The 26,220-nt window shown below is 45.3% G+C and overlaps 1 protein-coding gene across 1 annotated transcript in view; it reads left to right on the top strand.

Moving 5' to 3' along the window:
* Window positions 1-6,335: 6,335 nt before the first annotated feature.
* HAS2 (hyaluronan synthase 2) overlaps window positions 6,336-26,220 on the top strand; it is a 42,511-nt gene continuing 22,626 nt past the window's right edge. The window contains exon 1 of the mRNA XM_061605855.1: window positions 6,336-6,973. The gene's annotated coding sequence lies outside the window, so the exon portion shown is untranslated. The remainder of the gene's footprint in view (window positions 6,974-26,220) is intronic.

Here is a 26,220-nt window from a genome sequence, read left to right as displayed (position 1 = left end):
GTGTTGATAATATGGAGCAAGATGGACCAGTGGTCTGACTCAGTATAAGGCAGCTTCCTTGCCCAGGTAGGGTATGGTCTGAAGGTACGAGAGGCTACCAGCTTGCTGAAGCTAAGCCGGTCTGGGTCTGGGCAGTGCTTGGATGGGAGACTGCCTGGGAACCACATGAATGCCTCCTTGAGTTCCTTGATGAAAGAAAGGTGGGATATAAATGTAAGATAGATAGATAGATAGATAGTTATGTTAAAGAGAGAGTTAACAATTTAAAAACTCAAAAACTAATACAATCAGTTCAGCAGCAAAACTGAGAGATCGCTCCCCCCCCCATATTGAAGATGGCTTGGAAACTCCAACTGGTCCAAATGCTGCTGCCAGGTTACTGGCTGGGGTTCCATTTAAAACCCATGTAGCCCCTCTTCTAAAACACCTGCACTGGTTGCCAGTCCATTTCTGGGCCCAATTCAAGGTGTTCACATTAATGTTGAAAGCCCTAACAACCCTAATAAATAATAATGCCCAGGCAGCTGAATTAAATTGAATGTCTGAAGGGTTATTTACTTGGTCTATCAGAATCAGCCTGACTTGTATCAATCTCTTTTTGTATCTCTTCTTTCCTCTTGGCAGCTTAGATTGGATCCTCTTCATTGATTTAACAGCATCTTAAATAGGTTAGCTCCACAGGACCTGAGCAAGTTAACTAAACTGTTCCTGGAGGTGTCAGACCAGGCCAATACACAGGAGCATTTCTCCAAGTGACAGATCACATCAGATCACTGTAGATAGGAAAGAGGTTTTCCAGCTTTTATCAACTTGGGCTGGTCATTCACAACTCAGACAAGGAGTTCAGTTTGGCTTAATCCCAAGATTCTGCTCTGTAGAAGACAGCAAAAGTGTGACATTGTGAGTTCTCAATAGAGAAGGAATTCATTGGGACACAATACAGCCAAAGTGGAGCATTTTTTAAGTCTGGTTGATTTCAGAAGGAGGGATTTAAACATGCACCAAAGTCTCCCACTGAAATAAATGGGAATCAAAAGTGCCAGTCGTTGAGTCAATTTCAGTGCAGATTTGAAACTAATTGGAATTCCTCAGGATCACGAATTTCAGTGTGGTGCACACAGCCTCACAAGTTAAGTTACCAGAATTTGTTCACCTGTGATATGTTCTTTTTGGTCTGAAGTTGTTGTCCGTATAAATTTTGTACTGGGAAAATATTTGATATTTGCAGATATTCATGTACTTTTAAATTATATTCCTGTAGGGTTATGGTGTTGGACTACGACCTGGGAGACCAGGGTTCGAATCCCCACACAGCCATGAAACTCGCTGGGTGACGTGGGGCCAGCCACTGCCTCTCAGCCTCAGAGGAAGGCAATAGTAAACCCCCTCTGAATATTGCTTAACATGAAAACCCTATTCATAGGGTCGCCATAAGTCGGGATCGAATTGAAGGCAGTCCAGTATGAGAATTAAGGACATTACAACGAAAATTGATTTTGCAAGCTGTTATGGTCACTAAAGCTGCAATCCAATATGTGTCTACTCAGAAGTAAGCTCCATTGGGTTCAGTGGGACATACTTCTATGTAAGTGTGTATTGGATTGCAGCCTAAGTGACTTATGTTCAAGTCTGGAAGGATAAACTCCCACTGTCTATTATACAATGGTCTGAGGACTTCACCGCCCTTGCTAAATTTGAATATATTTCTATAAATGCCAATCTCATGTGAAGGGCCAGCGCCAAAGGGTGGCGAGGCTGGGCCCTAGCCAAGGGCCCCTGGGGGCCCTGGATAGGATGGGGGATGGGTAGCGCTCCCCTTCCGCAATCTGCACAGGGAAGGAGAATCCAAGCTGCCTGCCAGTTTGCTGGCTCCACCTACCTGTATTTCCTGTGTTTTGCAGCTGCACATGCTGCGCACACAGGGTTACCATTAACCAAGATGGCGGCTGAGGTTTCCCTAAGGTGCTGGTGCCCCTGCTGCCATCTTGGTTGATGGCAGGGATGCACACACGTAGCACGCATGCGTGCCATCAACCAAGATGGCAGCAGAGGCTTCAGCCCCTTAGGGAAACCTCGGCCGCCATCTTGGTTAATGGTAGCCCTGGGTGCACAGCGCACGCAGCGGCAAAATACAGGAGAGACAGGTAGGTGGGACATGCATGTGTGTGCATGCGCACATGTGTGCTGGTGCCCAGGGCAGGCTGGTGCCCAAGGGCCCCAACATGCCTGCCGCTGGCCCTGCTCATGTGGATACCTATCAATTTATATGGTTAATTTTAGATGGAAGTCCTGGTGGTGGTTGTATTCTTAATGTGAGCTGACACAGTGGTTTTTGTCATTGTGTTTTTTTCTTCCCCCCTTTTAAATCTTTCTTTGTTTTTGTTTTTTCTTCTTTGTTAAATTTGATTTTTTTTTACATCGTAAAAAGAAAGAAAGCATTTGTTCACCTACATGTGAAAGGAAAACTTCAGGTGTCATTTACTTACATTATAAAACAACAATATAATACAAATATTAGCAAGTATAAAGCTTTTGCCTTTTTTGCAGCCACAGTACACTGTTGGCTCATATTCAGCTTATGATCAACAACAATTCCAAGATCCTTCTCACATGTAATATTGCTGAGCCAAGTATCCCCCATCTTATAGCTGTGCATTTGGTTTCTTTTTTCTAGATATAGAACCTTGCACTTGTCCCTGTTAAATTTCATTCTGTTGTTTTTAGCCCAATGCTCTAGCCCAGCCTTTCCCAACTAGTGGGCCACCAGATGTTGTTGGACCACAATTCCAATCTTTCCTGACCATTGGCAATGCTGGCTGAGGCTGGTGGGAGTTGTGGTCCAACAACATCTCGTGGCCCACTAGTTGGGAATGGCTGCTAGCCTATCCAACTCACTTTTAATTTTGTTCCTGTCCTCCAGGGTATTAATTTTGTATCATCTGCAAATTTGATAAGCATTCTGTGCACCTCCTCATCTAAGTCATTAATAAAAATGTTGAAGAGCACTGGGCCCAGGATCGAGCTTTGTGGTACCCCACTCATTACCTCCCCCCACTTTGAGAAGGAACTATTGATAAGCACTCTTTGAGTACGATTCTGTAGCCAACTGTGGATCAGCCTGATAGATGTTCCATCCAGCCCACATTTAGCTAGCTTGCCAATCAGAAAATCATGGGTCACTTTGACAAAAGCTTTGCTGAAGTCAAGATATATTATGTCCACAGCATTCCCACATTCTACCAGGGAGGTTACCCAAGCAAAAAATGAGATAATATTAGTGTGGCAGGATTTGTTTCTGATAAAACCATATTGGCTCCTAGTAATTGCTCCATTGTTTACAAGGTGCTTTCAGACTGACCGCTTTATAATCTGCTGCAGAATTTTCTCAGGGGTTGATGTCAGGCTATTGAACACAGGGGCAGAAAGTAGCCAAGCATGGGAGAGGTTAGTGGGCAGGGAACAGTGCAGAGTCAGAGAAACTGTTAAGCTAATAAACAGTGGCAGCTGGTGGCTGTGTGTCAGTGGAGTACTGGAATCCGCTCCTGGTTTTAGTCTGAACTTTCAAGGAGCATGAATAGTGAGGAGAGAAAGTTGTGATAATGAGGAGAGCAAGTTGGTAAGACTAGAGCAGGAATGGGGAACCTTTTTTAGCTGGAGAGCCAGATTCCCTTCTAGGCAACCTTCTGGGGGCCACAGGCCAGTGGCAGGGCGGGCCAGAGGCAAAAGAGGGTGGAGCAACAATGTTCATTTACCCGCGTATCCCTCTCCATTCTCCATCCAGGTGAGCAAGAAGCATTATCGGAGTTCAAGAATACATCCTGGTCAGGCAAAAACAGGCAGGCAGGGTGTGAAGCAGGGAAGGGGTGTGGCCTGAGGAGAGTTCTTAGGGGCAGACAGAGAGGTCAGGAGGGCCTGCATTTGACCCCTAGGCCTGCGGTTCCCCATCCCTGGTGTGGACTAGACCCTGCCAGGCCTGCAGAACCTTTCTTAAGAGTTGCATAGAAGGGGGATTTTGCCAGATCTGGCTTCTGCTGTCACAGCAGCATCATGTCCAGGAAGGAAGGAGTGATTTGATTGTTTGGCTGGCTTCACGTAGCCTTCATTAGGGTGAACTTTGTGGACACCCAGCAGATGTCCAGGAAGTAAATTGTTTACCCCGGATTCTATTTGGAGCAGATTCGGCAGAGTTTGCCCACTTACTAATAAGGGGAAATGTCAGGGAAGACAAGACGCATGGCTATTTAATAGAAGCAGATGCTAAATGAATGGGAACAACTGTTAAGAGAGGTAATCCTGATGCATTGCAGCTAGTTGGCGTTTTTGGCACTGACTTGAACTGGAACCCTCTCAAAGGAGGCAGACTGCTACATGCTTTCCACTTGGGTCCATGTGCGTATATCTGCAAAAATATTGGCAACTGTATAACCTTTGGCTAGACAGGAGGAACTTGAAGGCTTATAATTTTCTAAACAGTGCCACCTGGTGGTAAATTCTCTTGAAAAATTTGATGAAGTGGGGAAAATACTGAGTGATTCTCTCCCCCCCACTCACCCCCAAAATGAACAAAGTACCATGAGTGGATAGTAATTCAGTAATCTTATTTACACCAATAAGGCATGACTGATCATAGCAGTTTGCTGATTTCTCACAACTGATAATACCTATGTAAGCTAGCAGAAGGCAGTAGCAAAGTTTGCAACAGGATGGGTGTCATTTCCCACCCAGTTTATAAATTTTTCATTGGCTGGAAAGGTATGATACAAATTTAAGTATTAATAAATAATAACAAGTGGGACCTGCAAACATATCTTGCAGTGCAATTGCTCCCTGTTTAGAATTCTAGGCACTCCATTCCATTTCCCCTTTCTCTTCCATCTCTCTCCACCCCCTCAACTGTCAGCGTTCTGTGACCACTGAGCATGCTGCATTTCCAAGGGGCTGGTTTGGGTGGGCTTGGCCCTCTTAGGGTGTTTTTTCCCCTAAAGATTTTTTTTGTACTTCTACAAATCTCAGGATGTGCCCAAATCTGCAGATATCTCTCTATTGTGTGTACGGGTAGTGCCATTTTGGCTACACAAGCAATGGCCCTCACAGCCTGGACATCAGAGATAGAGGGAATGAAATTATCTGTATCAGAAGTGGGGACCCTGTGGCCCTCCAGATCTCGTTGGACTCTAATTCCCATCAGCCCCAGCATGGCCAGTGGTGAGGGCTGATGGGAGTTGGAGTCCAACAATATCTGAAGGGCCACAGGTTCCCCAGCCCTGATCTATTAGAATCAACCACTGGGTTTTCAAACATGTTTTACCTCTAACAGGGTTTTAGAATATTTTTAACTGGTTTTTGGAATACTTTTCTTTTTGTTGCTGTTAAATTGTTATGTTATGTTTGCTGCCCTGGGCTCCTTTGGTAGGAAGGGCAGGATAGACATTTAATAAATAAATAAAGAAACAAATGGAGACATTCTGGTCCGGATCTGCTTGTGCAGAATTGGTCATGAGCCACAACTCATGGCTAACAGGATGGGGGTGTACACTCCCCTCTCTCCATCAAAGGTACAGTCAGTTCAGTGGGCCTTGAATGTGCACGGAGCTGGCAATGTGGATGGGCATCAAGGTGGGTATTTGTATGCTCAAGGGCAGCATGCGCAGAGAAGCCGCCTTTGGAACATGGATCTCCCTTGCTGGACTGGGACCAGAGCTGCTTCCGCAAAACTGCAAAGGGGATTCAAAGCTCACTACTGAGATCTTTCTTTCTGTTTCATCCAAGGCTTCCTATCCAAAGTCAGGCTTGCAGGCTGCAGAACCACGAATAAGTGCATTTCTCCTTTCCAAGTGCCTGAAGTCCCTTCCAGCCGTATCCCTTATTATCTTGCAAAGCTGGGCTGGATCAAGGAAGCAAAGCCAGCTTGTGTAAAGCAATTCCAATGAATTAAGAAATCATCAGAAAGCAATCTCTCCCCCACCCCAACTCACCACTTCCTTAGAATAGAGGGGGAAAATATGAGACCTAGACTTTTTTACCCAATGTGGACCAGAAATCCTTTACCACGCCCCAAAACATACAATATAATTCGGGGAGGGAGGAGGGGGTGGCAGTGTGGACGGATTTCAAAAGCCTAACTTTTCTCTCCCCCCCCCCTTTCGTCTGCATGAAGAGGAAATCAGGTGGTGGTAACATGTGCATATTGCATTTCTCTTTTTTGCAATTTCTGTTTGCAATTAATTTAATTGAATTCACTCGAGTTTAAACTGGTCCTATTGAATGGACAGCTCTCTCGCTCGCTCCCCCCCCCTTACAGGAGTTCCCTCCCTCCTTCCTCCACCCCCCCTATCCTCTCCACCCTATTAAAACAACCTCCAAGCCTCACTTGTTAAAAAGACCCCTTAACTTGGAGGAGGCAGAATCGCAACAGCCAAGGAAGAGAGGAGGCAAGGAGGAGGAGAAGACGGAAGAGAGAGAGAGGGGAAGAAAAAAAAAGAGAGAGAGAGAGACGTCTGGAAAATATTATCCACCCGCTACCCGCAACTGCTGAGGCTGCCGCCGCCGCGCTTGAGATAGAACTTCCATTCAGCCCGGACCAAAGAGAGACTTTTGCCTATTGATGCTGCGCCGCCTTCAAATTTCTTAACAACTTCTGGGGCGGGTGCTCGGATTCCATCGCCAGGAACTTTTAATATATCTGGAAGGCAGCTTTAAAAATAAAAAGGGGGGGATTTTTTTTTAAAAAAAACCAAGAAACTTGAACTTTAAGGAACTGGGATCCAGGAGGGGAGAAAGGATCCCCCCCTCCTCCCTGCCTACCCTTTCCCATGGTTTGGAGGCCGTTTGGATCCAGCCCCCCCAAGCACCCTCCCGAAAGCGTCAGTTGATCTATTACCTCAACCTGGCGGGGGGGGGACAAATCTCAGCACCCTGCACCGCCAGCCTCTTGTTAGATCTTGAATGAGCAAAAAGACAGAAGACAGGCAAGGTGAGTTTTGTTCTTAATGCAATTTTTAAGCAATGTAATTTTTGTTTCTATTTGTTTTTAAGTTATTCACGCAGAGTCGGGTTTGGGAATGATGGGGGGGGGCTTTTTGACAAGAGACGGAGATGTGAATAGGACTTTTGTTTCAGAGGACGTGGAACAGGAATGCTAATATTTCTGGAGCGCCATCAAGGCAACCTGGATTTGCTGGATTTGTTTTTTTAACCAGATGAAAAGGCAGGTCTCTGCCCCGAGGAACAGTCTATTTTAATTGTTGCCGCCATTGATCTCCGGAAGCTTATCTCAGATAATATACTGCGCCGATCTTTTTTGCATCCTGGGGGAGGGGTCGCGTGGAGCTTTTAACACCCGTCTTGCCTTGGGTACGTCTTCTGCCCAAGGACTTGACGATATCAATCTTGGATTGATAGACGATTGTTCAGGATCCTGCCTAAAGGCAACTGCGTTTGAAGGCTACAGTCCTAGGCGTGCTTACCTGTAAGTCCCATGTAACTCAAGGGGATTTACTGCTGAGTAAAGCATGGATAGGCGATGGGGTTGCACTTCTACTGGGAAAAAATCGTACTGAAAGGTGCTCACCTTTGGCCGGATCCTGCCCATTTTCTCTGTCTTGATATACAAACTTACCACCTCCCACCTCCCCCCCCCAAAAGAGAATTATGTTAATGCATTGACTTTGCGGTCCTCGAGTATCTTCCAAAACGGTCGAGGATCGGGCCCCAGGGATTTGTCTCGAAAGAGACCTTTCTCGCGAGTAATCCCCATTGAAATCACAGGGGCTGGTGCAAGAGTAAGTGCCTCTAGGTCAAAGGAGTTCGTCTCGTCCCCCGCCTCCACTCTTATTACTCTGATCCTTTGGGGAACATCCTGGAAATCAATAGGGTTACTCGCGAGCAAGTGTCGTACGTGGGGGGTCTTGTAGCCCTATGTATGTATCACGCACATGTGAACACGCCTCTATAAGTTATAAAGATTCTTTGGAAATTTGAAGACCTTGATCCGGTTCCAAATATCAGGGAGGTTGTATCCCGGAAGGCGGGTCTGCCTTTTTTTTTTGACTGTATACACTATAGCTATTTAGACACTTGTAAAAACACGAAACGTGACTTTGCCACGCCCTCTTCCCATTCCAAATGGCTGGGAATGGGGAGACGGAAGCTGGGAAGCAGCAAGAGGCGAGGGGGAGGGGCGTGGGTGTCAGGTTCCCAGTGATTTTTTCTAAGGGAGGGGTAAAGAACGGGTCACCCACAAAACGGGCCAGAATCGGCCAACAAAACTGCCTCGCAGAAGAAGAGAACTACTTGGCAACGCTTCCATGACATGCGCCTGTGGAACTCACTGTGGCATGGCTGTTAGCTTCAATAGCTTTTTTTAAAAAATGGGCAAATTGATGGGAGATGTAGATCTACCAACGGCTGTTCAGTGGACCTTCCATGTTCCGAAGTAGTATACCTCTGAATATTCAGATACTGGGAGGTGGGTGGGAACACCGGGCTGTTGACTCCGTGCCATTCTTATGAGCATCCTAAAAAGGGTGTGTGTGTGTGTGTGTTGTGGCTTTTCAGATGTTGTGGGGGACTCCCCAGTTCCCGTCAGCCCCAGCGACTATAGCCAATGGTCAGGAATGCTGGGAGATAGAGTTCGGCAACCTCTGCTCTAGAAGACTCGGCGGTCTGCTCGGGGTTGGGGGCGGGTGGACCCTTTGAGTTTGAGTTTGCAAATGTTTATGGGGGCCGGGGGGGGGGAGAGAAAGGTGCCCGCACTATCTTAACACACACCCCCAACAGACCTATACCCCTTGAATGTTGGCTGTTCTGGTATCGCCTTAAAGCGTCCGCCCTGACAGAGGCGCCGAGAGCTAACCAACGACGTGGCACCCGCTGGGGCACATCCGCACATCCGCACTCCCTGCCTCCCTCCACCATCCCTGGGGCAGGGCAAAGGGAGCGAGGCTGTGGAGAGGCTGGGTGGGGCCCCGCTTGGCAACTGCCTGCCGGGCTCCAAGATGACTATCTCCATCCCCTGGACAGCAGCCACTTCATTGTTCCGATTCCCGCCCGCTTTTGCTCCGAATCCAGCCATTCTCCTCCTCTCCTAAGAAGGCAGGATGGGGCTCGCCTGGTCCTTTGGCGGAGGCGCGGCGAGAGGGAAGGGTCTCTTCTCCCGGTGGAAAAGGCTCGTTACAAAATGCTTTTCGACGGTTCGCAGCGGCGGAAGGGGGCAGAGAGGCGGCTGTGGTGCGCCGAAGGCCCCTGAAGTGCAGCATCCATCACCAGTTGGAGCATCCAACAAGCCCCAGCCCGCAGATCCACGTACCTGCAGGCTGGGAAAAGGGTGCGACGAGCCGCGCCTGCCTCTCCCACCCACCTACCCACCCGCCGGTCGCTTCTCAATCCCCGCCCAAAAAGAGAGTGGCGCTCAAAGTCAGGGAGAATTTCATTACGGGCTGGGAACCCACGTGGCAGGCCAGAGCCGAAAGCAGGGAATGCCGATGATGAGGTCACTGCCTGCGAGGGTCCGCCTCCCCTGCGTGACGCGACGCCGCACCCGCTCCTGATTGGTTCTGGTCATCTGGAAGGGGTTCCCCGGCCGACGCAGCACTGTGAGCCTGGAAGAGGAACTTTTCAGTGGGGGAATTGTTCTTTCTTTTTCAATAGTTGGCGCTTGCAAGGGAGAAGTGGGAGAAATATCAAGGGAGCTGTAACCGGAGGCGTTGCAATAGCGGGTGGGGGAATCCCTACAGTGGAAGCTCTCTTATACTGAGAACTCTGCGGTGTCCACACTGGCTGGCAGTTGCTTCACTCTTTCCCAGCCCTGGAGATGCCAGGGATTGAACCTGGGATCTTCTGCATGCAAATTAAGTATTTTTAAATCCCACTATTTTTTTTTTTTTTAGGGGGAGGTGAGATTTAAACCAGGCTATTGAAGCCGCACTCTTACTAAGGAGCGAGTCCTATTGATCTGGGCAAACATTCTTAGGCTTGCCTTTGGCTGACCCCTGCCTACAAATTCCACGGGGGAGATTTATATCCTTAGATTTCAATCTAAGTGCATGCACACTTTTTCTATTATAAATACACAAGGTATTGCACAATAAAATCATATGAAAGCAACACAAGAAAAGAAACGCAGCCATCCAAATACAAGAGAGGTTTTCATTGGCGCAGGCTGGAGTGGAGAACATTTTAAGTTGGTCAAAAGCCAATTATGTTCCCCTTCAGAAATATATGCATTTTGTTGCCATTTTAATAGCATTATTAAAACTTTCATGTGCAAAGAAGAGGAAACAGATACTTTGTGATTTTGCTTTCAGTAAACAAATTATTTTAAATTTTAATCATGAAAAAGAGGGGTGGGGAACTTGTGACCCTCCAGATGCTGTGGGACTCCAGCTCACATCAGCCCTAGTCAGCATAGTCAGGGGTAATGGGAAGTTGAAGGTCAGCAACATCTGGAGGGCCAAACATTCTCCCGAAGAGATTCGGACCCTGGTTTCCTCAGGGTTTGGAGCAGTAGGGAGGGTGAGGTATCCTCCCACCATGTACACAATGATTGGACTCTCTTCCCTTGTCCCTGAGAAACCAACAAAGCCCAAGCACAGGACAATGGAAGGAAATAATTAGCTGCATCAAAAGGCCTTGGTGGTCACATCCAGTACGTGTGCTCAGATCCTTTGAGAAATGAAGATCTGAGCACACACATACTGGAAGTAAGCTTCATTCAAATCAATGCGACTTCATACTGAGCAAAGATGCTTAGGATCTCAGAATATTAGAGAGAAATAGTTTCCCAAGGCCACATCGAATCCATAAGTAGGTTAGTCTTCAGTCTTGAAGGCCCAATGCTGTTCTGCCCACTGGACCTCACTGGCTCTCCCTTGAATGCTCTTTGAAAGCACATGTAACTGACAACATGCATATACTCCCAATGGTTTCTATGCTTCCATACATCTTTTAAGTAATAGTTCTCAGCAGAAGCAGAAAGTGAAGTATTGCCACCCACCAGTGTGCACATGAAAGAGGCCAACGTGCAGTGGAGACAGCTTTGAAATATGAGACTTGGACTTTTTAGTTCTGTTTCACTCCACTGAGATGGTATGAATCAGTTTCCAAACTGTCCAAGGCTGTGAGCATCCTAGTCATCTACAGCAAATCATTTCTATGAGCTGCACCTAGAGGGGCAATAGGTTGATCTGCCAATCATCTGCAAAATCCATCTGAAGCAAATTAAAGCACACACACGCACGCACACACTTAAACTGATCCCACCAGGTTTTACAGTAAAAAGGGGACTAGTGTCATGTGCTCTCATTTTTAGAAAAAAGAGGTGGTGGTGGAGACGCACTGGAACCAGCAGAACAGTGCGTGTCTCTGTTCCCCAAGACTTCAGTCTAGTGCATGCTTGCTAGGGTGTTGAATTGAATTCAGCGGGACTTGCTTCTGAGTAAACATACATAGACTTGAGCTGTTAATAGGATGTAAGTCGCACTGAAGTAGGGGACTGACCACTAAGTAACATAAAACCCAGCTGCAAAATTCACAGTTAAGTGGTTTGAGAATGTAAACTTGAGGCTAGTTTGGCTTCTGATATTTTAAAATACGATTGCATTGTCATTGATTAATCCAAGGTTAGCAGTGTCTCTTTTGCTTTGCAGTGTATCAAGACCTGCAGGATGTGATTGTAAATAATCATTTTCAGCGATACATTGTCATTCCCATGATTCACACAGCAAGTGTGTTGCTTTATGTAGCCAAAGTGGCACCAGCCATGCACAAGAGGGAGATATCAGCAGGCTTGAAGGAACACCAAAGTTGTCAGAAGTACAACAAAACTATAGAAAAACTGTTTAAAGGGAAACTCCAAAGACAGCTCAATATGTGCTCAATGGCCACAGAATGTTGACTGTCTTGGGAGGTAGGGAATGGAAAACTTGGGGGAATGGGACAGAGTGGCTAGAATCCTAAACAGGATCATTCCACATTGCTACATTTTGTTGCAGGTCTCATTGGTAGGCCACACTGTATATACCATTATTAAAGATCTATTGACATTGGTGGGTGTTTAAGCCATTCTCACAATCAGTGGTTCTGTTGCATGTACATTTAGTCCCTTCTGTGGAAATGGTTGCTTGAGGTTTTGCTAATTTTAGGCTGTTAGGTTCACCTTTGGCCAATCCAATATTACAGAGACTCTTTTGCCATTTTACAGTACTTCCTTGCACATCTTTTCACAGAGGAGCTCGTGCATGCATGCTCATCACTCAGTGGCAGCATCGGCATGTGTACAAATGATTATTGTGTGGTCTGGTGCGGAGACTGAACTATCATTTGAAAGACTGCTGGGTCAAATTGCCCGTCTGACGAGGTTGTCTTGGGCAACTCATCTCAGCCTCACTGGGGAAGAGCTATTGCTCAGTGGTAGATCATCTGTCTTGCATGCAGAAGGTCATAGGTCCAATCCTTGGCATCTCCAGGTAGGGCTGGGAAAGAACTCTGAAATTTGGAGAGCCACTGCTGGTCAGTACAGACAATACTGAGCTAGATGGACTAATAGTCTGACTCTATAAGGCACCTTCCTATGTTTCTATATTATGAAGGTTAAGGCTGTCAATCACTGCTAGTTGTAATGGCTAGGTATTCCTTGGGAGGCAGTACACCTCTGAATGTGAGTTGCTGGGAATCACAAGTGAGGAGAGTGCACTCCGTCCTGCTTTTGGGCTTCTTATGGAGTTGGCCACTGTGAGCACAGAATGCTGGACTAGACAGGCCTTTGGTCCGATCCAGCAGGGCTATGATTTTGTTCTTATGGGGATAATAACTCTTGACTTCCTTTCTTGACCCATGGTAAGGACAATCCTTACCATAAATGTGCTTTGAACACTGAAGCTGCAATCATATGCACACTTACATGGGAGTAAGCATAACTGGGCAGAGCGGGAGTGACTTCTGAGTAAGCTTGCATATGTTTGCAGGGCATGAATGCTAAGTATAATTTATTATTGCTTATCAAACACAAAGGGTGGTATTCAGCTAGATAATTGTGTGAATAGAAGAATTACTGCTAGCACAATGGGACTCCCCTCCCCTCCATGTGCGCCACGTGCCATCCCCTGATCTGCTCCAGAGGGTTGGTGGAAACCCCAGACCAGATTTAGGGGGCATGTGGGGGGGGAGGAGAGGGGGAGGACATTCCTTACATGTTTGCCTTAGCACTATGCTGAATACAACCGAAAGTTTTCACTTCCAACACAACATTTTTCAATGGAGGCAATTCACATGCTTAGTTATGAGTCACTGGGGACTTCCAGGTCCCAGCCACACAATAGTCTTTTTTCTCTTTCTCTCAGTATGGATACAATTCTCTCACTCATCTATTGCTGAGAACGCAGACAACATTCCTTCCGAAATGGTTGCATTCCCATGCTTTCCGCGTTGCCATCCTATTTTCTTTCAAATGCTATTCTGTGTTGATGTTTGCTTGCTTGTTCCTCCAAGGATCCAAATGCAACACAGCATGAAACAGTTCAGATGGAAACAGGCTAACATTATTGTCTCACCTGGTGTGGAGGAGGAGGAGTTCGTGAGGGTTGGTGATTGTGCTTTCCCGTGTTACCTGCCAACGCACCTTGCCATTTTATTTATTTATTTATTACATTTACACCCCACCTTTCCTCCAAGGTGGCATACACACTTCTCCCATTCTCCACTTTGTCCTTGCAACAACCCTGTGAGGCCGGTTAGGTTGAGACAGTCACTGGCCTAAGGTCACCCAGTGGGCATCATGCCTGACTGGGGATTTGAACCCTGGTCTCCCATGTCCTAGTCCAACACTCTAACTGCTACTCCATACTGGGTACATGGTGTAGTGATTTTTCACACTATTTTTCCTCGAACAGGGTGGTATCCAACTAACTTGTTCCATCAGTGCAAGAACTTCCAACTTCCGTTTACACAATGGTGCTTCCCTCCTCCTCCCCCCACATCCCTAAAGATTTGTTCTGGGGATCCCCCCAACCCTCCAGAGCAGATCTGGGGAGGGCATGAGATGCATGCATGGAAAGGAGAGGGGGGAAACTCCATTGTGCATGCAGAACTCCTTGCGCTGAAGGAACAAGTTACTTGAATGCTATTTATGCTGCTGTCTGGATAAAGAAACTGACAATGTAGGGGGAAATCTGTTGTCGGTTTCATCATTGCTCTGTCAGTTTCTGCTTTATTTATTTAAAGCATGCCCTTTATCAAGGGGGTGGGGAATGCACAACTCAGGACAAACACCCCCTTCCCTCTTTCACCACAAACATCTGAGTAGCTACTATCAGCAAGTCAGCTTCATCCTCACAACCTCTAATCTGCATTTGCTAGCAATCAATATTTTGCCTACCAACACACAAGGCAGGGGTGGTGGCAACTGACTGGGCAGATCTCCCTTTTAACTCAGCTTGTCCTTAGCTAAAAGGTATGACAGTGAGAGCAATGGTGGTGGGGCAGGCAAAATGACAGTTCAGAATAGGGCCCCACATCCTTTAATCCAATTCTACTCAGAGACCCCATACTGGGCTTGTCCCAGGACATGAGAATGTACAGCTGGTTTCATGTTTATAATGGTCTGATTTTTTTTTTAGTATATATTTTTTTTCATTATTGAAAGCTGGGCTCTCCTGTTCTTTAATTTGCACTTAAAACAGAGACCTGACGTCGGCTTTGTCTGATCCCTGCAGCGAAGATCAATGACATGTAAAATCTGGAAGTGATAAATGAGCGGGAGACGAAGGCAACTGTGCTGCAGCAGTAAAGCCATGCAGATGTAACATAACTGTTCAGTTTTCCCTCCCATTGGCTGTTAAAATGGAAAGGGAGGAAATGCTGACAGCTATTTTATGTCCGTAATGAATGAACACTGGGAATCATTTGTACTTCAAAGATGGATTTACTTATTTAGCTGCCAAAATAAGTCTGAGCCAGCTTCCCAGAAATGAGGATGCCACTTCATAGCAATCAGCTTATGTTTTAATCTACATGTGTCTGTGTACAGTCTGAACGTAAATACAGTAAGTGTGAACTTAGATACCCACCCTCTGAAACTCTCTCTATCACTTTTGGAAGTTGTCATTATGGTTATTATTGACTGAATTTGTATCCTGCCTTTCCTCCTGGAGGAAACCAGGGCGACAGACACAAACAAAACCAATGAACAAAAAGAAGAGAAACCTATTAAAAACATTCCAAAGCACAATTACAATGAACAGCATTCTAAAACACAGTTAAAAATATTCTGAAACACTCTAAAAGCATTCTTCCATCAGTGATTGACCGGCACTGAAACTATTTCCAGGATCAAAGTGAGGAAACTGGGTTGTAGAAAGGGTAAACACCCTGTGCATCTTCTTGCCCTGTATGTTTGTATTCGGTGAGTGTGGATCCCTATGTCGCTAAAACAGCGCAAAGTTTGCAAAGGCATGCACACACACAAATCTCTAGGAATCTCAGGGGTGGGGTAAATCTAGCATAATGAGGACTAAGCATGCTCAGTGAGCACAGAATACTGACTGGTTGTTCAGGGGAGGGGAGCACAAAAGGGAGGGGAGGGGGAAAGGGCGTGTGTGGCTGGAATCCTGAACAGGAGAACTCCACACTGCAACATTTTGTTGCAGGGTCCACTTGTAATAACAGTTTAGCAGCATTGAGGTGCATAATGCTTTATCGGTTAACAAGGAGCCCATGGTGTGGTGCGCTGGCCCTTACCTGACCTTCTGACTGCAGAGTCTGCTGCTTACCAGGATGGAGAGTGGGAGGGGCAAGGCAGGGGAGAGGCTGGCTCTGTGCAAATCCACTGGAGTTGGCTCCACCAGTGTGTTTGCACAGAACCGACCTCCCTGCCGCCTCACCTCCCACTTTCCCCTCTGGAAAGTGGCAGTAGGGGTCAGATAAGTGCCGGTTGCCCCACCATGTCACCTGCTCCTGGAGTAACTTAATCAAGAGAGGAGGAGCCAAGGGGAAAACAAAGAAGGCATGGCTGGTGTGTGGGTGTGGGGAATATAAGCAAATAAAGTTACACCACATTAAGGTTCATTTTTCAGTATGGAATGAGGACTAAGAGATGGGGTTTGGTTATGGTCTGGAAAGAAGGGAGTAGCAGAACCACATCAGAGGAGACTGCTCTAGGAAAAAGAGGCAGCATACAAGAAGAATGAGTCAAGTCATGTGAGGGAGATGGAGACCTTTAAGTAGATACGGAGAAGCAGACAATAGGAATAGAAGAGTAAAGGAAAGCCTCAAGGGATCATGCAGCTCATGTATACTGGGCCGGGCATTAAAACTTATTCCCTTACAGAATCATAGAGTTGGAAGGGGCATGAAAGGTCATCTAGTCCAAACCCCAGCCGATGCAGGAAATCCACCATTACAGCAAATATACTCATACCTTTGGACTGCAGAGGGTGGTCCCTTCTATTTCCTTGATTTCTGTGAAATCAATAGGACTGCTCCAGTCTGAGTGGGTTGAGAGTTACAGTTGTAACCCTGATCCTCCCCTTTCAGCAAGTGCAACAGCCTGCATCTGCTCAAGGGGGTTGTCACTTGTCCCTGCTTTCAGCTTTTGCTCTTTTTCTGAGATCCCTTTTGAAAGCTCCTGAGTTTGTGCCCAAATTTGAAACAAATCTGGGCTTAAAAACCAAACCAACCCTTTATTATTATTTTTTCCTGAAGTGGAATAGAGCAGGAGCGACATTCATTACTTGAACCTGAACCAGAACAGCATACTTAAGTTTCCATTTGTTTGGGGGCTTACAGCCTGGATTGGCTAGACTAGGGCGCAAAGTGGTTGTGGCTTGTTTTTGACCTCAAGTGGGATTTTCTGGCTATTTGGAAGTTTTCCAGCCCTCAGTGCCTTTCCTTTTGCAGGCTTATCATATTTGAAACAAGCAGACTGGGGACTGGAACACCGCCAAGTAGCAGCAATAGCAGCCGCAGTTCGGTACTGGGTGTTAACTGTCACATAGTGAATGTCATATAGCAAATGCTCAGTTTCAATGTCCCGTATAAGATGTCCGTGTTTGGATATTGGCTGCAATCCTACCCATGGGGAGGTTGCTTAATTCTCATTCTCCTTAACAAGACTTCAGCTCTGTTCAGGATTCTACCCTCGGCAACTTGAAACCAGAATCTTAACAGTGGAACAGATTGGGGAAGTACTTGTGGATATTCATAGAATAGTATAGTTGGAAGGGGCCTATAAGGCCATCCAGGCTCAATTGTTTAGCATGGGTGCTGATTGCTTGCATTATTGCACATACCTGGGGGTAGAGCATCTGCTTTGCATGCAGAAGGTCCCAGGTTTAGGCCCTGGCATCTTCAGATAGGGCTGGGAGAGATCCCTACCTGAAACCTTAGAGAGCTGCTTATGGTCAGTGCAGGCAATACTGAGCTAGATAGACCATCGGTTTGACTTCATAAAAGGCAGCTCCCCATGTTCCTCATCCAATGCAATCACACAAAGCAGATTGAGTTACAGCTTCGCAGCTGTAAGGGAGGCAGGGATGCTCAACTGATCTCGCTTGGACATGGGTGGAACACACACTTCCTTGAAAACTGCTCCGGTACCTTTTTGAGGGGGGCGTGGTTTTTAAAATGCATTTTTGTATGTTATTTTGCACTGGTATTTTCATTGTTATGTACACTTTCCCTAATACATGCATTTTTGTAAACATTCTTTGGCTGGAGAACTTCATCACAGAATTTGCCGACATGTCAGTTTCAAAGGATGGCTGTGTTTCGGTTCTCATATTGTTCCAGAAAGCACAAACTGTATCAAATTTCTCCCCCATCCCTATCCACAACTCACTTCTTATGTTCCTGTGAATATCCGACATTTGGTGAAATTAAATGCAGGAACTTGAGGATGTTTCCAACATGTATTTTGTATAAATGAATTCTATGTACTATGTCTGCGAGGGGGGTAGGTAGGTAGATATTGCTGTAAATCTTACAGGATGCTTATTATAAAACAGCCACAAGCAGCAGGAGTCGTTTAATTATCAAATTGTTGCAAAGTCTACACTCTTTGGCTAAACTCACATGTATCAAGTCCTGATGCTTTGAGTGCTTCATGAAAAAAATGACTAAAGCCAGAAAATTTCCCACAGACTCTGCTGTGCTTTTAAGTAAGTGGCAAAGCTCCCACTGAGTTCAAGGCAGCCAAAATTACATCTGTCAGGTTGGTTTGATTCATTTGAAACTATGGACTTAATCAGCTCCACCAAGGGCTTTTTTTCACATGACCATTTGGCTCAAGCACAGATCTTGGACGCCCAATTCATTGCTGTTATATCTGCTTTCCATCTAAAGCGAATGGGGAAAGGGCCAGACTTAAGGAAGGTGTGTGTCTGTGTGTGGTTGTTCTTCTTGTATAGTATTCATCCCAAGTACATCTCACCACTGGGGAAACCCGTGTGAGCTGGGCTGGCTTCTGGAGAAAGAACTGTCACTGGGGGGGAAGACACCTGAGTTCCAGTTTCAGATGTTGCACCAGGAAACACCAAAAGAGGAAGAAGAAATGACCCAAGTGGTGCAGTCCTATATGTGCTTGTACTCCAGAAGCACAAGCAGCTTGCACTGGTGCTCACCTGGAGGGAAAAGGGGAGTGGAGAGGCAGCAGAGAAGTCCCCATGGTGCAAATGCACCAGCAGAGCCAATCCGGCACTCCTGATGGTCAGACCTCCCTGCCACCTTACCCTTCCTCTTCCTGGTAAGCAACAGTGACCCACCTGCCAGGAAGCTAGCATAGCAGCTCTGCCTCACCTGGCAAGCCACTTCTCTTCTGAGTAAAACCTAATGCAGGGATGCAGAACCTGTCACCCTCCATATGTTGATGGACTGCAAATGCCATCAGCCCCGATCATTGGCCCCGCTGGCTGGGGCTGATAGAGCCCTGGCTTACAGAGTTCAGTGGGGTTTATTTCAACTTCTTCTCTCTGTGCTGCTCTATAGATCTGAAGCCTTTCTATGGTGCTGTCTGAGTTTGAAATGATGCTCCTGTCTCTGGTGCCACTTCACTCCTCTGCTGAATCCTTGGCCCTTATCCAGACCTCTTCATCCCGTTCATCTTCTGTGGTGTCTTAGCACTGGCTCACACATGAATGTGTATCACTGGGTTACCCAACCCCTGGTGCAGGTAGCTAAACATGTGAGCTGACTGCATTGTTGTGTTTGGGATGACCCACAGGTGATGATAATTAAAGTTATGTCTGTAGTGTTAGATCTTGGATGGCTCACTTGCATCTGCAAATGATATCTTGATGTTGCATTCATCCAGTAGTGACAACAAAAAGTGGCTAGCATCCAAACCAGGAAAAAAGAAGGGCAGAAACCAAGATGCTAGAAAAGTAGGAATTTTTTGTTTGTAAAAACCCAACGCATTTCAGCCTGTTGATTTTCAGGCCTTCGTCAGGGGATTATAGGCTGGTGAGAAATTCAAATGAGCAAGCATCCAGGAGGCGTTTATAGTGTAATATTGTTGTAAGCGGTCTGCTCATTTGAATTTCTCACCAGCCTATAATCCCCTGACAAAGGCCTGAAAATCAACAAGCTGAAACGCGTTGGGTTTTTACAGACAATAAATTTCTACTTTTCTAGCATCCATCCAGTAGCAAGCATATTATTTATTTTTTTACATTTATATCTCACCTTTCTTCCAAGCAGAGTGAGTGTACAACCCGAGAGAGTGTACAACCACGGTTTTCCTCGTCCCAATTTTATCCTCACAACAACCCTGTGAGTTAGGTTAGTCTAAGAGACAGTGACTGGCCCAAGGTCACCTGGAAAGCTTTATAGCCAAGCAGGGATTTGAACCCTGGTCTCCCAAGTCCCAGTCTGCAATGCTAAGGCAAACCATGGTTTAGCATGACCATGCAGGTCCCCAGAGAGGAGACTGCAGCCACTTTCCTCCTCAGGTCCTGATGCTGCTTTGTGTCATTCAAACTTGGGCTCATGATTTGTCTTGCTCCAGACAAACCACAAGCTGTAACCAAGGTTTATCCTTGTCAGACAACACACTAAGCCAAACAATGATTTAACTCACACCAGTAGTGGGACTGGAGGAGGAGCAAAGCAACCATTATCTCCTCTCTGGAAGCCTGCACACTCACACGTTTACACTAAGCCATGGTTTAGCTTAGCATTACATGCAAAACTAGGTCAGTGTGAACCAGCTCTTTGCATGTCTCTACATGGTGCTTGTTTCCTCAGGCTGAATATTGGCCTCCATGGGATCTCTCCTGACTATCTTTGGGTGCAGGGATGGCATAGAGAGGAGTATTGCTTGAACTAGCACTCAAAGGATACACAACAGCTTATGACTTCAGCTCCAAAAGGTGCCTTCACAATTCTGGAAATGGCAGAAGGAATATATCCAGGAAGTGCCTGCCCATATATATTCTTTGCTACACAATCCTATTTGCTCACGTGTAGATGTATTTTAATAAATGAAGCTAAAGATCTAAGACAACCCATCTAAGCCACCTTCCCTAAATCTCAGACAGCTGCCTTTCCCTGCCCTAATACATCAGATCCCTTTTTGCTATGGATACATGGGAGATGGAACCTTCTACATGAAGGAACAATAACTTGGGCTTTGCCACTGAGAAATGACCTTCTTTTGTTTCATGGCCTGTTCAAGGAGATACAAGGCAGATTCTCTGAGCCAAACATTAGATAGTAAAATCTGAGGACATAGTGACTTTCCCCCGATTATCATTTATGCAACCAAGCATCCTCACTTATGTGGCAATAACACTGCAGTAGTATATTCTCTTGCAGAGCAGTTAAGACAACCACACCACCACCAGCACCTAAGCTTGCCCTCATTGTCCCCCTGCAGTAGCCTTCCCCAGTCTATAGTACTCCAGACATTGTTGGACTACAACTCCCATCATTCCTGACCCATTGGCCATGTTGGCTGGGGCTGATGGGAATTGTGGTCCAAACAATCGGGGGACAACAAATTTGAGAAAGCTGTCCTTGAACCTTCATAAGTCATCACTGCCTTTGAAAATAATCACTGTGTTATTATGTATCAGTTTTCACTTATTGCCAGCCACCGTACACACATACCGTAGGGCCTAGGGCCACACTAGATATAATGGGGGATGCATCTATGCAAAATCAGGTCTGCTGCCAAATCCCCATAAAACACTGGGAGAAGGGGGTGATTTAAGCACAGCATGGTCAGGCAACAATTGCTGTGTGTGTGCAATCCATCATCTGACTATATTCCTCCAGCAGCAGTTTTAACTGTTTTTTTCCCAGCAGAGCATCATGACTAGAAGAAATTCCTGCCAAGGCGTGGGGGGTGAGGAGGCTTTTAAAAAACTGCAGGGTAGGAAAGCATGTGCCTTGGTTATGAGCTGCCCCCTCCAGACTTCCCCTGCTGTGCTTTAAATGGCTTCCTCAGTTCCTTCATAGAGAAGGAATTGGGAGGTGCTGGGTGGATTTTCCTTTCCTGGAAATATTTAAGCAGAAGCTGGACGTCCCTCTGTCAGAGATGCTGTAGTTGCCTTCTGCATTGTAGATCCTGAAGTGAGCAAGAGGTCAGACTATAACTCCTATGATGCTACGAATTGGTAGGACCCAAGTTGGCTCCTGCTACTATCCCATTTGCTCTGGCATGTTTGCAAAGCACTTTGGAGACAAAGTCACTTGTATCTCTGATACATACCAGACATACATATATGAATTAGAAACTTGTAGTTGATGCAGGTCCTGTAAAAGACGCCTAGAGCATCGTCTAGTCAGACTTTGTGGGATGTATTTCAATTATTATGGCCTGTGAATGTGGACAGGACACTTGGATGGGTTCAGCCAACCATGTGCTCTCTCGACCCTTGCCCATCATGGCTTATAAAGATCTAGCCAAGAGGAACTGACTGATTCCAGGGGGTGGATAATGCCTCACTAGAGGAGGATGTGATGCATATTGCCTTGAAAGAGCCAGTTGTTCAATGCCTTCTTAAGATGCTCTGCCTGGACCAGGAGATCCTTGACAACTACCACCCAATCACCAATATCCCTGTGCCAATATCCTAGTCTTGTGACTGGGAATGTAGGCTCGGCTGGCCAGCTGCATACATGCTTGGAGGAGCAAGATTATCTAGACCCATTGCATTCCATCTTCAGGTCTGGGTTTGCCACCAAAACAACTGTGGTTGCCCTGATTGATGATCTATATCAAAAGAGAGACAGTGGATGTGCAACTCTGTAGGTTCTCCTAGACCTCTGCAACTTTTGATACCATTGATCACAGTATCTTCCTGGGACAGCTCTGCTAGATAAGAAACAGTTCTTCTTTTATCTGTTGCTGTATGGAAACTGCTCACAATTGTAATGTGTTTGGAAAGAAGCCCTTTAATTCCAGAATGGAATTAAACTTCTGAATAGATTGAGTTGGGTTGAGTTTTTGTTTTGTTCTTTTATAGACCTGAAGGATTGCAGCATCAAGGGATGTGCTAATGAACCATCACAGCCATGTAACACCATAAGATTGATCTTCTATTATCCCATTGCCCAAATCTTAATGGTTTTCAGTGGAGTCAGTTCACACATTCAGTTCCTTGTCATCTGACACTGAGAAATCAAGTGACAGACATGGACATGCAAGAAATAGCCTTTAAATTTTAAGCGGTTGCCACAAATTTAGGGTGTGACTATGTAGAGCCTGCCAGATCTACAGAGGTTTAGATCTTTAAGAATGTCTTCAGGCTCATTCACATGGGAGCTGAACTTTGCAGTAAAGATGCAGCTTTTGCTATTGTGATAGATTTGCAAGGTTCACACTTCCTACCTTCCAATCTGCTGTTTTCCTTTCACACAAGCAGGCGTTCCTCTGGAAAGGTTTAGTATTGCTGTTTCCTTGTGGCCCCACCCCTAATTTTACGTGCTTACTCCCTCTGGAGTACGATATTGCTAATGAAGAAGGGAGGGTTTTTTTGCCAGTTTCATTGTTTCTTGTCAATTGCATGCCTCCCCAGCTGCAGAGTGTGGGAGTGCAATTGACACAAAACAGTATGAAACTGAATAGGGGGAGTGAATGAAAGGCAGCTTTTGTGGGTGGCAGAGAGAGAGAGGGAGCTGGTGATGGGGCATAAAAGAGCCCGCCCACTAAAAAAAAATCTGAGGAAAAGCACCTACACAGAGGAGCGCAGTGAACCTGAGACTGTTTTTCCTTTTCTTTTCACATTAAAATTAGATTGGTTTGATATGGGAAAACTGTGATAGCTGCTGATTGCCTGCAATGTCATGTGAAGCATGTAAATTAAACGGGGATGCAAGTAGTACCAATCTCACAGTAAGTCGCTGTGTGAACCAGCTCTTCATTACAGAATCTGGAATAAGCTCGCTCTCACTCCTTCCATGCATGAAAGCAGCTTACTGCTTTTTTTCAAACATCCACACGCTCTCTCTTAACTTCAAGATCTTTGAAAGAAACCCTGTCCCAGTACGATTCCTGTCCTTATGATCTGCTAGGGATGATTGTTTTTCTACATGGGTGAGCAGCTAGCTGTTTCTTCATTTCTAGCTTAAAAGGATGCATTCCCTCCAAGGCTGTAAGTTTCTGTAAGACAGAAATGTAAACAAGTGATGAGTGTTGTATGGCTATAGTTAAGTAGTAACTCTTTCCCAGCCTTTCAAAGGGATGGTCCTCAAGCATATATGATGTCAAGAGGGTGTAGTTCCAAGTCAGATGTAGCCAACAGATGGTGTGCAGAATATTATCAGCATACATGCAGAAACTGGTAACTATAAGGATAATGCAAAAAGGAGAGAAAGTATGAAGATCCAACTGGCTACACTACCAGAGTCTTTGGTTCAGGGATACATTTCAGGCTATGCAATTGTGTGCACAGCTTCAAGTGAAAAGGTCTCATCATAATATGTGTAAATATGTTATCTTAACTAAAGAAGCAATCCTAAATTCTGGCATTAGAGAGAAAGTCTATCAACCTCAATCTGACCTCAGCTAGCCCCTACCTGCTTGCCTTCCTGTAACCAGTCTAGCAGGTGGCGCTGGCTATCATCTTCCTCTTCCTTAGTCTCAGTGTGCTACCCTTGAAGAACTCAGCAGGGAGGAGGATAAAGGGAAAACTAGAACTAGTTGGCTCTGTCTATCACTGGCTGTGTCTTTCCCTGTCATTGGCTCTGGCTCCACCTACTGTTGGTCTCCCTGCCTTCTACCCCACCAATCCCAATGGGCATCAGCCACCACTGGCTGTGATCAAACAAATGGCCACATGGAGCTGAAGAGCTGAACCCTGTGTGCTCTTTGACACAGCAAAGGATCCTGGGGAGCGCCTCTCAGATTGCACGCAGCTTACAATATTGCTTTTCCAAGCGATGGCTTCAGTTGCTTGCACAGCTTGGCTGCTGTGGAGGTGCAATCACGTGTATGAAATAATATTTGAGGCTGCTGGGGAATCTTAATCCAAATGAAAAAATTATGGTGACGTGTCCAAGCTCCTAGCCTTTGCCCCATTTGATGTTTTCTCAAAGCTGATAAAAATTATACACAATTCTGGATGCACCTGAACTGGTACATATGGTACCTTCCCCCCTCACTGTATGAAGTCTTGTTTTCCTTGATTGCTGTATGTGAGATCTGAAGATACAAACCATCTCAAAATGTTTGAAATGAGGTTCTTTGAGGGAGGCATCCTACCTAGGGATTGGGGGACCGAACTGATTCAGTTCAATTTCCAAAACAATACAAGAACTGACACACAGCCATCCTTTGAAATTCACAGATTCCGCAGTGCAGTCCTCTTGCCAAGTAATGTATGCAAAAATGCATATGCTGTGGTAACGGGTGCATAAAAATGCATACATTAGTTAAGATAACATTAAAAATGCATTGCGTTAGACAAAACTGTATACTGCTGTGAGTTTATTAGGAGAAATAAACGCTATTGAATTTTCATGAGGACTTTTTGTAAAAAAATATATCACAAACTGATGGGGAAATATGGGAAACTGAATTTAAGATTGGAAAAATGAGAAACAGAGAGATTCATCCATCCCTAACTACCTTCCTCTTCCTCCTTCCTGCTGTTTTTCACAACTCTAGCTATTATTACTGAGACTGAGGCGACACTATCTTTGACCACCAAACTGGCTTCATATCCTGAGTGACAATTGCTATGAACAACTAAGGTTGCAGTCAACTGCACACTTATCTTAGGATAACCCCCATTACTTCTAATAAACAGGCCTAGGATTATACTGTATGACTGTTCCAGAGCAAAACAAAATGTGTTTCTTTAAAAAGGATCTTGTCCAATTGAAGGATTTTGCTGAAACTTGCCCTACTGAAATACAACTCAGGTTTGAAATAGAGCTTTCTGAGGTTTTGTCCTCTGTGCAGAGCAAACCTATGCATCTTTACTCAGAAGGCCTAATGAATTTACTCCCAGCTTTAGGAAATCCTGTGCTCACTTACCTGGGAGTAAGCCCCATTGAACATAGTGCAACAGACCTCTGAGTAAAGATGCATAGGACTGAGCTGCAGTTCCTGGAAAGGTTTATATATATACACTTGGCTCATTACTGTGATGCCTTAGCATCTTATTCACTTGTTAGATCTTGCATTCTTGTTAGATCATGCATAACACAGAGTTTAGCATTACGGAGATTCCAGAGACAGACAAACTAAGAATACCAAAAGTTGCCAGATTCTATTTCAAGCTCTGAAAGGACTCCAACTATATATAGTCTGTCACCTCCTCTCTTTTTTTAAAAAAGAAGGCCTTCTAATATTAGTGTAAGCAACATGGAAGAATAACACGGCTGATGAAGTCACTTTGCACTTCAAGTTTTATCTAGCAAGTTAAGACTCGAAGCTGGAAGATGTTGTACAGCTTTTTCGAGACTGTTACAAGTGTGTGAATTTTTAGAAGTCTTGCTCGCGCTTTTGATACCTTGGGGAAATTTTCAATTTGGGTTGTTTGTGTTTTTAAAGGCAGCATATAATTTTTTTATTTTTTTCTAAAGTTTAAGAAATATGGAATCACTATTGGTAGTTTATATTTAAAATCCATAAAAGCATAATGCACATAAAGGATGGTTTTCATCTCAAATATTGTTTTGCTGGTTTCTAATATAATACAGACATGGTACATTTTGAATGCCTGAAGCATTGCCTATAAATTATATCCGCCTTTATTACAGTCCTGTAAGGCATGCAGATAT

The sequence above is a fragment of the Rhineura floridana genome, chromosome 1 (assembly GCF_030035675.1).
Source record: "Rhineura floridana isolate rRhiFlo1 chromosome 1, rRhiFlo1.hap2, whole genome shotgun sequence".
NCBI lineage: Eukaryota > Metazoa > Chordata > Lepidosauria > Squamata > Rhineuridae > Rhineura > Rhineura floridana.
Note: the sequence above shows the minus strand (reverse complement) of the source record. Positions and strands in the feature narration are given on the sequence as shown.